The 14,394-nt window shown below is 40.3% G+C and overlaps 1 long non-coding RNA gene across 1 annotated transcript in view; it reads right to left on the bottom strand.

Annotated features, from left to right (window-relative positions):
* Positions 1–530: 530 nt before the first annotated feature.
* The window catches only part of LOC144755050 (uncharacterized), a 636,540-nt gene continuing 622,676 nt past the window's right edge, over positions 531–14,394 (bottom strand). The window contains exon 3 of the long non-coding RNA XR_013594835.1: positions 531–756. This is a non-coding gene — a long non-coding RNA (uncharacterized LOC144755050). The remainder of the gene's footprint in view (positions 757–14,394) is intronic.

Here is a 14,394-nt window from a genome sequence, read left to right as displayed (position 1 = left end):
TAACAAAGTGCATGTAATGTAAATAGGTCAGTGGGTTACTGAGCTCCTTCTGTTACTTGTCGTTTGTAAGTCAAAATCGTAATATATAACATTGAGCTATTAACTGTCATCAAACAGCTGTGTGTAAACTGCAAGGTATATGTTAGTGCTATATGTGTTTTTTACCCAGTCTTTCATTATCCTAATCTTGCCAAAAGGGTTCATTTGGGTGGAAAACAATTCATGTTATTAAGGGGAACCCCTAACAATGGTGTTACATTTTAAATTCTGAATTTGTGCTTTTCCACAATAATGACTCTTAAACTATATTGCCTACCAGTATCGATGACATGTCACTCCTACACGTTGTGATTAACAAGGACCCCCTGGATAATGCTCTATTAGACTCCTAGGGCAGGGTAAACAACCTGTATGCGAAAAATTCCTAGGCAGTCAACAACTTTCAAAAATAAACAAGTAAGAGAACCCAAGTCAAGGACAGTTGCAAAAGCTGAGGAGGTGATCTGAATTCATCAATTTTTAATAAAAAACACACATGTGTGTATAGTATAAACAATAGCACAAACACAATTCAATAATAAAATGTCTAATTAACACACTGCTAAAAATTCACAACCAAGGAATTACATTAAAAACAATTACAAATTCAATTTATAAAAGGAACACCAATTCTGACGGTGTCCAGCTGAAGGACAAATACAGTACTCGACGCGCGTTTCGGCGACTTAACGCCTTCTTCAGGAGCCACAAGGCATTCTAAAAGTAATAATACAAAAACATAGCATGAGACACGGTACATTTTACATTCTTACATGTGTCAATAACAAAAAACTAATGCATAATTCGATTAACTTTAAAAAAGACCATTCCATCATACCAGCTAATACAGTGCCTTGGAGCAAGGTGATCTCATGAGGACTTTGTTTATTTTTCTATTCACTGATTGATACATATCGACTAATAGTGCGAGAGTACAACACATGTATTATTAATTAAGCAATCAATAATTACAGGACACATAGTTGCCTGACACATATTCGGTGGGTTCTAAGCACATAACTATAATACTAATACAATCAACAACTTACTTCATGCAGACCAGGGATTTGTTCGGTCAATGCTCAACCGTAAAGTTCTATGCGGACCAGTTGGATCAGTTGGATCTAAGTAGGGTGCGAAATAATTGGGGGGGGGGGAAGGGGGGAGAAATTTGTTATAATCCCAGTGTTCCCGAAGATAGGAGAACATTGAATGAATTGAGCCCAAGCGATGGCATATAAGCGGCCAAAAGCCTTTATTGGATTTTAATCACATAGTTATGGTGGCCAAAGATCGATCTATTGAATAACAGGGATCTGCATCTGTAGGGAATACATGGACTGAAAAACAATAACTTACGTTGCATGTAAATACCTAATATAAGTATACAAAGATTACAATCTTAAATGGGATATGCTTTCAGGTAGAGGTTCATATAGATATCCAGATGGACCAACGAATCTGAAAAAGGTGAAAGAAGTCCATTTTAATCCCTATCCTATGGACGTGTCGCGATTGGTAAGACACACAAAAAGATGAAATGAAATATAAAAGGGAGGTTTACAAGGTAATTCCATATACCTGCAGACTGATGCCTAAGTGCCTGGATATTTCTTATAGGGTGCAACCGAAGGCAATAGTCACGACGTGCTGCCCAATGCGAAAAAAGGACCTGAAATCAGGTATAGATACATTACTGAATGTCTATCTCAGTGACACCAATAGGCAAAAGTCAATTGTAAATAGGTACAGATTCAGTGCGTCTGGTAATGCAACACTTCAAGTAACGCAAAAACTAAACAGATGTTAACTGTTAACAAACGGATCGAAGACACATTGCGCTAAAAATTAAAAATTAAATTAAAAAGGAGTAAAGAAACAAAGGGAGACCATGGGCGCCTAGGTGCAAGCGTACACGATGTGTAAGTCTCTCTGTTAAAGCCATATTTATGAGGACTATGTTTATGGACAATATTAGTAATCACTACCTCTGCAATGGATTTGCGCTGTTCCAATGAAGTGAAAACAGTTAAAAGGGTCGGAATCGGCGACGGGGTGTCGAACCTACAAGAGATAATGATTAAACTGTCAATATTTGCACCCTTCACTGCTAGGGTCTGCTGGCTAACATCGTCTAGACTCGTGCAAACCTATAAGGGAAGTCTCAAGAGTAGAGATGACGAAAAGACGGGCAATTCTCACCTCGCAAAGGCAGGATATGTCCAATGGCTGCCCACTCAGTAACGCAATTAGTGCGCCTTTCCCGGTGTGGGGTGAGATCCAATTGAAAGGGATACACAGGGAGGAAGAACTTATAAAAATGCCAGGAACCGTTGTGGGATGATAAACCTACAAAATACAAATAAAGTATCAAATCGGCGCACCAAGAGTGCACCATTAGGTGTGGATGCATCTTATCTAATAAAACATCAGCAGTACGAGGCTATAGACGACTCTCTCGTTTAGCAGTGGCGACAGGGGGGAGCAGTTCTCACCTGGGGATGGCAGGATGTGCCCGATGTATGCGCACTCCGCGAATCGGTAGTGCGGCTGTCCGGGTGTCGGGTAATGATCAACCGACGCTCGGATGGCAGTTTGTTTAAATATCATGCCTCACCTGGAGGCTAATAGGTAGGTGGAGCTTGCAGCAAGAGAAAGCTTAGGCAGGAAAGGTGACGGACATAGATGAAAGACTCCGTCCACACTGAGTTTGTATGCCCGTGCTGGAAATGGAACGGGGAAACGAAAAAAAGGCATTCAAAGCACGATATGTATTTTAAAACAGAAGAAGCCTATGTTCAATATCATGTATCTCAATAGATACAAGGGATCGCGTTTGGATCGATCTGAGATACAGAGAATCTCTCAAGGGGAGGAGCTGGCTTCACTATGCTTGTTTATTTTTGAAAGTTGTTGACTGCCTAGGAATTTTTCGCATACATGTCACTCCTACACTACACCTTGTAGTCCTGTCTGATGTAATATTTCCTATACACTGATTTACACGCCTATGATTGTCTCTGTGCAATGTGTGTGAGATGTAAACTGCTCTGACACCTTACACTGGCATGTGTGGTGCTATAAAACTAAATGAATTTGAGAAACAGTGGTTATGAGGACTTGAGAGGTACTGTTAAAGAGTGCTACTGAGGGAATCTGTGGCAGAGGTGGCCATTGGGGGTCTCCAACAGACATTGTCGCACAGGGCGCCACCAGCGCTAAAGCCGGCCCTGCCCACTGTGGTGATGGGGCCCTAGGCCCACATGGTTAAGTAAAGGATGACACAGGACACCAGTTGGGGAGTGGAACTCTGGCCACGAGCATGTGCGCTCGGGTCCTTTTATTAACAGAGTCACCTGACCCAGTGACGTCTGTGGTGGGTGAGTGTTCAGTGTAGGGTTACACTTGCAGACAACTAGACTGTGTCCGGGCAGGACACTACACCCACCACTGATCACACAAACAATACTTGTGTCTTGTTACATGTGAGAGCCTGGCAATTAACGATGCCAATTTTAGGGCGTTACATAGAATCTGTAAATCATAAATAAACCCCACATTTACAACTGGTTCACAACAGTCATTCACAATGAGGTCTACGAGAAATTTACAAAATGCTTACTATATGCTACCTCAACAAGCGTCAGAGAACGTTGCCTGGGAGTGAGCGGAATCACCCCGTCTCCGCTAGAAATGAAGATGTCAACAAAAGTATCCAAGAAGTTAGCATGCACACAGAAACGTCTAGACGCAAGCGCTTGAGAACGTGATGCATCCTCGACGTTGATGTGTCATTGGCATAAGGCCAAATCACATCAATCCAAGGCGCAATCTAGCAACTATAATGAAGTGCCACACTCCAAATAGATCTATAGCAGACGACCTAAGGCCATACCATGTCACTTCCTATTCTCAGCCTAGAAATCACAGAAAAACGACAAATTACAAATAGATATGCTATATCTTAGAGAATGCAATATACACAACTCAGTCCCTACATTTATGGTCCATCTCGGAGCTGCTTCTTGATCATTCATACCTTACAGGAGTATCATGAAAGGGTTACTCTGTATTACGGAAACTTCCCTTGTACAACGCCACAAAAGCAGAACCTACTGCCCCTGACTCAACACGCTACAGGTGCCAAATACAGCCAAGCTGTAACTGATACGTAGAAAGGAATACTTCACACTGAAAAGATGAATGTTCATACGTGAACAATCTAGTTAAAAGGGTCAGAAAATCAAATCAATACTGACCAAGTCTAAATGACCCAACAAAGGAAGTGCAGCTATTCTCAGAGATCACACTCACAGGTAGGGTTGCTGTCACTCAAAAGACTGTCTCTTTCCTACTGGATTACTGTGTCTCAATGGTGCAGGATACTTATGTTTAGATAGTAGACTTTTCATCACACATATTTGCATGCACTGTATGCTTTTAATGTTAACTACTGTTCTGGAGTTGTTTATGTGTGTTGGCATCTCGTTCCCCTTCTTTTAGCTATAATTAATGTTTGCTCTTTTTTCAAAATTCAGACGTTAATAAAATACTTATATTTTTGTCCCTTATATATTCTAGGCTATCATTTATTGCACAATACAAGTGAAGTGTGTCCTATCAATTGCAGAAATATGATTTGTTTAGAATCCTTTGGACGCAGTGAGCTTTAGCCACATAATTCTAAAGGCTGGACTGGCCATTTATAACATCTGGCATTTGGGAAAAGGAGGGGTTTGAGCCTTTGGAGACCCTTTTATGAAGGTCAACAGCAGCTGCATCTGTCTCCAGGTCCCTGGGGTATATGGCAGCAGAAACTACAGGGACAGTGAGAGAGAGACAGAGCGAAAGAGAGAGAGAAAGAGGCAGAGTGAGAAAAAACAGCGAGACAGAGGGATAGCGAGAGAGAGAGAGAACGAGGCAGGGCAAGAGAAGGAGCGAGACAGAGAGACAGACAGATCGAGAGAGAGAAAGACAGAGAAATAGAGAGAGAGAGAGAGAGACAGAGCAAGAGACAGAGCGAAAGAGAGAGAGAGAGAGACAGAGAGAGAGGGAAAGCGAGAGAGAGAGAGCGCGAGCTAGAGAGAGAGAGAGAGACAGACAGAGTAAGAGAGAGAGAGCGAAAGAGAGAGATAAAGAGCTAGAGAGAGAGAGAAAGACAGAGCAAGACAGCGGAGAGACAGCGAGACAGAGAGAGAGGGAGGGAGATAGCTAGATAGAGAGAGAAAGACAGAACGAGAGAGAAGAGAGACAGAGAGAGAGAGAGAGAGAGAGAGAGAGAGAGAGAGAGAGAGAGAGAGAGAGAGAGAGAGAGAGAGAGAGAGAGAGAGAGAGAGAGAGAGAGAGACGGGTTTGAACATTTTTACCAGGGCTACTTTTGGTTTTCCTTCCGGCCCCAATAATACAGAGCTCTTGCATTCTTTTGCTTGGTGGAATCCTGTTTAGCTGCTTCAACACTACCCCCATACTAAAGATTACCTAAAACGCAGCTAAGCAGCAAGCATCTGAATCACACCGAAAATGCCATTTAGAGAACAGTTTGACTGCCATATGCACCAGCATTATTTGATGTTTATAATAGAACGAGCATTGAATGATTGGAATTACGATGCACCCATGCACAATTGTGTTTTTCTGTATACATTTTAATACAGTAGAATACAATTTCTGATTTTTTTCATATTTCTTCAAGATGGTTTCTGACTTTGACAGAATTATGTTAGCCCTAAGCAGTCATTGTAATAACAAGTGGATTTCGGCATCCGGCAGACACTATAATTAAAATACAATAAACCCTGCCATTCTATTAAAATCACTTTCCCTGTAAATGCCTAGAGAAGTTGTGATCCAATTTAGTTTATTGTTCGGATTCCAATTTTATATTTTTTTAAACGTAGAAATTCCAATGCAATAAAAATAGGAAGGCACAAACAAACAGGACAGTAAATCACATAACAAATAAAGAGAACCTGAATAATGCAAAATGTGGTCGAAAACCCATTAGCAAAAGCTCTCTTTGCAAAAAAAAGGCAATTCGGAAAGCAAAGACAGCGGACAGGAAACGAACCTTAGTTCCTGGCCCACTATAAAGAACCTAAAACTGTTCTCAACAAAAAACGAAGAAATAAAAGAATTAAATTATGTTTTTTACTAGGTTCTGATTAATAGTAGGGCGCACCGTACACTTGACAGCTGCAAATCGGACCACAGCCTGACGGTCAACTAAACAAGAAACTCACCTCATTGTAATACACTTCATTGCTCATAAAAAGAGGTGCACTTCTGATGTTGGGTCTGTCTGATATCACAATGTTGGCTAAGTAATTAGCAACTATTTCGTCCTACACTTCTAAGGTTCAATCTGGGACCGACCAAAGATCAGCATCTAACAGAAGCTCACCTCTCATGATATAGAGTGATATATAAACATATTTATTTTCAGTGAAAAATCCACAGTTACAGATTAGTTGTGGTTAAGCGAAGATAAATAATAATAGGCTCTGAAATTACCAGTTATGGTATGCAACCAGTACTTAATTTGAGCCAGTGGTTTTTGGAGACCGGAACTTATTTTCCCTCCTCATCCATTTACTGAGGGTAAGAGAGGGAAAAACGCAAAACGAAAAGACGAAGGAAGAGAAAGACATAAAAACCATCACCAAGAGAGAATGCAAGAAAATGCACAAGTGAAATAAAAGTGCAGCAAGTGTCTGGTAGGGTATTTAAGAGGCCTGAGGTGGAATAAAGAATACGCAGCCTTGGTATTTGGCGCTCTGACATTAATAGTGCCGGTGGGGCTGAGCTTCTGAGCTGAGCTTTGGGCAACAGCACTCAATTTCTGACAAATTAACCATGGTATGCAACGCACAAAACACACCATAACCCACGCCCGCATCAATGTTTTGCTCTTGGTAGACAGTCATATTTTCTGTGCCTTTGGCCAAGTGGCGAATTGAGCATGGTGGGCAGCATGAGTCTGATATGTGTAATGTGTTGCATACTATCATAGGAGAATGTCAGGCCTTTTTCTGTTTTTTATTCATAGAACCATACCTAATCTTAAATTGCGTTTGTGGAATTAGGTCACCGTTTTCATTGAAAGAGCGTTTTTTGTTTCGCTAATAACTTTAGTGCCGCTTGACAAATCTTCACAAAACTTTCCAAAGAAGATGTTCATCCACCTAAGTTTCTTCCCAGAAAGCTTCACCATGATCTATCAAGCAGGAGCAAAGAACAAGGAGTGGTCCAAAAACTTTCGTTTCCTATGTTATTTCCCATAAGAAACTACCGTTGCATGTGTTGCATTTGCAAAAAAAAACAACTAAATGTAATTATGCCAAATTAAGTTAGAAATTACACTTTACTCAGAAAGTGTGCTTTTCATTATTTGTGTAAATCTGTTCAGCCTTTTTTGAGAAATTTGTGTTTAAAGAGGTGGTAGGGGTGGTCATCACATGCCTGAAGTGGTTAAAATATACATAAAAGGGACTGCTGGTGTCCTGATATGGTCTGATTGACCACTTAAAAAGAGACTAGTCAATCCTGACTGGCTGGCCACAACCTGGACAATATGTTGCGGCAGCCATTATAGGACTCAGGGACATGGACTCTGCATTTTGAAACATAATTAAAAGTATGTAATAAAGGGCAGAGTGCAACCGGACCCCAAAGGCATGGGGGGGGGGGGTCCCAAAAGGCACCCTCCTTGATAGGCTTGCCACAACCAGGACAACATTTTGTTGCAGCTATTACAAGACTCCAGGACTTGGTCCCCATTTAAATGCATTGTAGTAAAAGTCTGCTTTTGAGAGTCACAAAAAGAACCACATATAAAGGGTGATAATAGAGTCTGGTCACTTTACAATACAACTCATTGTGTTAGTGGTCCCATACTAACTTTAGAAATTGTGGTGTGGTCTAGGTTGTTTTTACCCTGTGAAAAATGCTGATCTTCTGCTGGGATATAACAAATAATTTTTGAGATTTTCTCATAAAGGTTATAGTAGGTGCTCCGGAAGCTAAAATGAGAACACATTTTCTATAAGTTCATACTACACTATGGTCCTAAGCCATGTAAGAAGAAAGTCTGCTATGCATTTCCAATGGTATTTGGACAAAATATCGAGGTGTAAATATCAGGAGACACATATATCATAAAAGTAAATATTGTGACACAAAAATATGCTGATGCAAAATTATTGTTGTCACAAATATCATTTTTTTAGGTAATACCGTTTTTAACCCCTCCGCTGCGCCGAACGTTCCGTGCTGGTGCGGAACGTTCTATTGCGCGGGCAGGGCCGGAACGTTCAGCGGACGTGCGCAGCACTACCGAGGTAGTGCACGCGACGTCCGCTGAACGTGAGAGTATCATTATTTTTATTATTGTTTTCAATGATCTAGTTGTAAAATATTGTTTTTTAATAATTTTAATGTATTTTTTAGTTCAAATATTAATTGTATGTGTTACTATTATTTGTGTGTTATTAATTTTAAATTTAGTTTATATTTTTAAGTGATTCAAAATGTTTTATTTAATTGTTTATAGTCATTTTTAGTGTCTTAGCTGGTTGTTGGATTTGTTGGGGGATAGGGTGGGACGTTAATGAAGGAAAAACAAATGATTAATTAATTAATAATCTTTTATGAATTATGTGATTGTTTTTAATTATGTAAAATATATCATATTGATTAATTTTAGTTATGTCTTAAGGGAGGTTGCTAGGTTAATAGGGGTATAAGTTAGGAAGGTAATGAAGTAATAATTAATTAAAAAATAATTCTTATGTAAGGAATAATAATTTCATTGATTATTAATTATGTAAATTGGTAATAATTATATTTTTTTATTTTTTAGGTGTTGACTGCTGGGTTTGTAGGGTTATAGGGTTTGAAGAAAATTAAGTAATAATTATTTAACAATTAATTATGAATTGTGAATCAATTATTTAATTGTGTATCAATTATGTAAATTGTTCTATACTTATTTATTTGAGTTACATTTTAGCTGTGGGATGTTGGGTTTGTAGTGTATAGGGTGGTAAGTTAATTAAGTAATAATTAACAATTAATTATTTACTTGATCATCAATTCTGTAACTTGTGCTATACTTATTTATTTGAGCTGGGTTTGTAGGGGTCTAGAAGGGGAATATAATTAAGTAATAATTAATTAGCAATTCATTATTAATTGTTAGCTTAATTAATTAATTCATTTTAAATATGTAAGTTATGGAATAGTTATATTTTAGGTATAGTTTAGCTGTGCACTGGTAGGTTTGTAAGGGAATCGGGTGAGATTTTAATTAATTATTAATTGAATAACAATTATTTATTAATTGCTAATAATGTTTAAGTAATTATGTAAATTGATTCATTGTTTTTAGTTTTTTTAATATATGTATATATTAAGTCTTTTTTTAAATTAAGAGTTTATTCTATTTTCTAGATTCATCGGGTTACTTATATATGTATGTGGTGCTTGTGCCACTGGGGATCGCTTGACCAGCTACTTTTCAGGGCCACCGTGTGGGGGCTGCACTCTTCCTCCAACTGGTGACATCTGGAGAAGCCCCATCGGCAAGAGCCACTGCAGCCGGCAGGCACTGGGAACTATTCGTTGTAGAACCCTCATTAAGACCCGCTCCTCAGACAAATCAAGACATTAACTCAGCACTGCTTAAGTACACTGCATGCTCGTGGTGCGGGACACACACAGAAACTCCCGGGCAGCAATCAGAAAATCCCGGGCCAAGGGAAGGCCCGGTTGCACCCGTCCGAAGGGCCATCCTCCTAATGGCTTCTCTCAGACTTGGGTGAGTGTGTTTTTCCTTGTTTCAATTTAGTAAACTAGCAACATCCTATTGGATCATGGCCTAAATTGTCCTAACTAGCCTTGCCTAAACTCCTTCTGCATCCAAACAAGGCATTTTTTATATTACATTCTAGATCCGCCCCAGTTGTGAGAGACTCATGGGCTAACATAAGTGTGTTGGAGGCCCGTTGGCAGTTACCAATCCCCTTAAACCCACATCTATAGATCAGGTGCTGCAGAGGGCGATAGAGGTTGTATCAACCGAAATTGAGCTGGCAGAGAGAAGACTATCTCTGGGCTCTGGGGCGCCTACACAATCATCTACCGGTTTAGTTGAGCCAATTGTTGCTATTGGTTCTCCTGAAGCCTAGACTAGTGTGGTAAGCAGGGCTTCCTATCAGTTGTCCAGCACACATAACGGTGTTCCTCTTTCTGAGGTATGCCATGAGTAACTCCAACAATCAGTTAAAAGACAGAGGAGGACAGTGAGGAACAAGCAATGCATGACAGGTTCTCAAGCTGAATCTTGACCTAATACCCCTGTGTCTGTCCGGCTCCCATTTTTAATTGCTGAAAAGGTCTGAACTTACAACCAAGCCGGACGGCTGATCTGGTGGAGGACTTGGTTGATAGTGTCAAGAGTATTCTGTGTACGGAACTTGCATCAATTTTGGTGCACTTTGCAGCAATTGTGCTTAAAGATATTCCAAAACCACAGCCACAACCACACCATACACAGAAGGAGGAGCGACTGTGTTAATCAATCCTACTATGTCCTCTATGCATATTGTGACGAGTTGTGGTAATAGAGGTTCCTCTCCCACTGTATTTCCATCAATACCCAGAGACAAAACATCATCAGTTGGACAATGCATGGAAGGGGGCCAACAAGGGAAACGACCCTGCCAGCAGGAAAGTAGCAATGGACGGCTTGGAGCTGATGGTAAAGTACAAAGACACAAACTCCCCGACATGTACCTACCCCCAACGTCTTCCCCCTATGTAGCAATCTTGTCAGGAGTCCCAGAGCTGTGTGAGGGCAAGAGACAAACGTATGAAGACCTAGCTAACAAGTGTTTGAATTGGCTGGTGAGAAATAAGAACTTTTCAGTTTCATTGGCACATAATGTTCTTTTGACATGCAGGGTGGGTGGATTGCGCAAGACCACTTGGACAGTCCAAGGGACTGTGTTATCACAAATTTTAAAGACCGCAACATGGTTCAAAAGTTGCTTTTTGATGTCATAAACAGGATGGGGAGTCGAAAAAAACGCTCTTTTACCCCAGGCTTATTTTTATAAACCAAGACTACCCCTTACTCTCCAACCCAGTGGCAACCCCTAATGGCCCTCAATAACGCAATGAGATGTATAGTATCCCTGTCACCAATTATTTTAATGTTCTGGAGCATCTTCATTGACTTGCGGGCTCGCAGCATACCATCTCTCCTATGGAGGTAATTGAAGGTGGCCACAAGGTTGGGCCCCTCTAAAAGGGGGGTGGGAGCATTGTAAATTTTATCACCCAGACTGATAAAGATAGGACAAAACCCTCTCCACACTGTGTGACCCATACTAAACCCCTTGCTGGTCCCATTATATAAACTCATACAGATTGCCCATCTCATCCCAATGCGGTCGCTATGCGCAACAACTCAGGCCCAGTAGATAGTGGTTTGCCTAATATAGTTGGCTTATCGCTATCTTTTGATGACCTTGGTACTAACAGACCCAGTAATTCAAGCAGCAGTGGATGGTCCAAAGCTGGGGCCCCTTATTCGTACCTAGATAGATTGATATTAAGAGAGACAACATCTCGAGAAGAGGCTATGCAGATGCTAAGTGTTGCTCAAGCCCATCTTCCATTTAGGGTCCTTTCGTGGAACGCTGATATAGGCTCCAAACTCGATTGCATGGATTGGGGTCTTTTCATTGACCAGTTTGACGTCTGCCTTTTTCAAGAAACCTGGCTAACCACGAAAGTGCAGTGAGCAGGCTTTGCTGCCTATAGTTAAGAGGCACTGGTTAGCTGCAGGGTGGGGGTTTGGTGATGTCGGTCAGAACTCACCTTTGGTGCTCAGTGGAGAAGGTGGAGTTAATATTGGATGACATCCTGTGTGTAAACCTCCTATTTCCATCCTGGCAAAATGTTTATGTTTATAATATCTACTCAAGACCCATGGCCAATAGACAGGAATCACCCACAGGTGAATTGCTCGCTGCTCATCTGGCAGCACTGCTGGAGGGAACCTATAAAATAGTAGGTGGTAATTTTAATTGTCCATTCGCCTTGGAATGTTAACATTAATGGCGTCACTCAGGAGGAGGAGAAATTCTGGTCCATTCCGGACTTGACAATACACCCCATAAAGAAATGGTCTCCGCTGGCCCTACAAATAAATGCCCTGACTTTAAATCAGTCTGTGCCTGCATGCAACAGGAGAACCCCATCAGACAGGGATGGGAGACTTTTAATTGGATTCATAGCACCAGTATAATAGATTGTACACTAGTCGATGTCAGACTTTGGCCGTTTGTTACGACCATGGTGATTATAACAAGGCATGAAAGTGACCACAATATCCTTGAAATCAAAATGGATCTTCCGGTCAGTAGGGCAACAGCCACCAGATAAGAACCTTTTAATGGCAGGCAATAAAAAGCTACGAACAGGTGCAGAATTAAATGGAGCATGTTAGCACGGCCACAGGAAACATTTAAGCCTATCTATTAGCTGGTGAGAGGAGTTAGGAGATTTAAGTAACATAGGCCGCCTTATGAGGAATCCACAGTGAGTATTGGGGAGGTTTATAACCAACAATTCAAAGACCTAAAAAATCTCTTCTATGTGGAAGCAAAATATGTGGGAGGCAGTAGAAATACCATCTGGTGATTCAATAGCCTTGGGAGAGCTGCTAAACTTGCATTAATCACTTTGATTAAGTCCAGGATAGAACCCAAGCTAAGAGAGCTACATTTTGGAACATAGCAGTCACTGTTAACATTGAGGGTGATGTTACTATCGAAAACAACATTGCAGCAGATGTTTGGAACAAAATGAGGGACTTTTGTCATAGAAATTATAGTTAGTGCTATAGAAAACTTAAATGAGGACTCATTTTCTATGAGTTATCAGATATCTTTTTCATCCGTGTCAGTAAAACAGTCTGACATTTAGACTACAATATGTACTTTTAATACCCGCAGTTATCTGTAAATTGACTTCCCATGGTATACTTCAGTTTCCCACAGCGGTCTAATGAAGAACTAGAGTTCTAACCTTGTGAATTTCTGACAAAAGTGTGACACACCTGAAGGTATCTTCATTGAATCAAAGCTGTAAAACTTAAGGCTTTTTCTTTAGAAAAGAGCAAAATTAGGGAGCTCTGATAGTCATAGAAATTATGGTGAGTAATCTGGAAAGCTAAAATGAGGACACGTTTTCTAAGATTTCCCAAATGTCTTCCTCATCTGTTTCGGTAAAACATTCTGACATTCAGTGTGAAACATATACTTCCAACACCAGCAGCAATATGTCAGTCAAATCCCTAGTAGCAATCTGCAGCGTCACCACACAGTTCTAATAAATAAGTGCTAACATTTTGTATTCAAGACAAAAAGTGAGACACTCCAGAACACTACGTTTTTGAATAGGAGCTGTTGAATTTAAAGCTTTTACTGAAGAGCAGTCTGAAATAAATGAGCATTAGGATGTTAATGTAGGTATAAAAACAGAAGGTTAAAAATGTTAGTGGAGGAGTGGGTGTTTATTGATTTGATGCATAATTTCACCATCTGTTTACTCAGCACCCTCATCTTCTCTGTCACTTAACATTCCCTAATTTTAAAATAGTAACAATTTGATAGATATATTACAAACAGAGTGACGGTTAGGACCTAATTACATCGGAAATTATTTTTTTTACTTTGCTAATAACTTTAGCACCGTTTGACGAACCTTCAAGAAACGTTCCCAAAAAATGTTTGTCTACATCAGCTCCTTCATAGAAAGTTTTGGGGGATCCGTCAAGCGGGGGCTGAGAAAAAGGACATTCCAAAACGTAATTTCAATAGGGATTTTTAAACAACACTACAGCAAAAACAGCTGCCCAGAATGACACCATATTTGGCAGAAAGCTAAATCTCTACTCAGAAAGCTTGTTTATTTTTGACATTTGGTGTAAATCCGTTCAGTAGTTTTTGATAAATTAAGGTTCAAAATGTATATATTTCAGAAAGCTCTGATACATGGTAGTCCCACAAGCACACAATTTTGAATAATAGAGTGATTTTATTGACCAAGGGGGCTTTTTTCCATCAGCCACCTCACTCCTGCAGGTGCAAGAGGCTCCCATGAGTCATGCAAAAGCTTATACTCTGACTGGTTGGCCACAACTTGAAGAGAAAAGTTGCTGCCACCCTAAAGGACATAGGGACTCAATCCCTGTTCGAAGAAAGAAAGTTGAAAAATATATATAAGGGGACAGGTCAGGGCTACCCTGACTCCCTGGACCTTGGGGATCCCAGAGGGGCCTAATTAAAA

The sequence above is a fragment of the Lissotriton helveticus genome, chromosome 5_1 (assembly GCF_964261635.1).
Source record: "Lissotriton helveticus chromosome 5_1, aLisHel1.1, whole genome shotgun sequence".
Classification (NCBI taxonomy): domain Eukaryota; kingdom Metazoa; phylum Chordata; class Amphibia; order Caudata; family Salamandridae; genus Lissotriton; species Lissotriton helveticus.
Note: the sequence above shows the minus strand (reverse complement) of the source record. Positions and strands in the feature narration are given on the sequence as shown.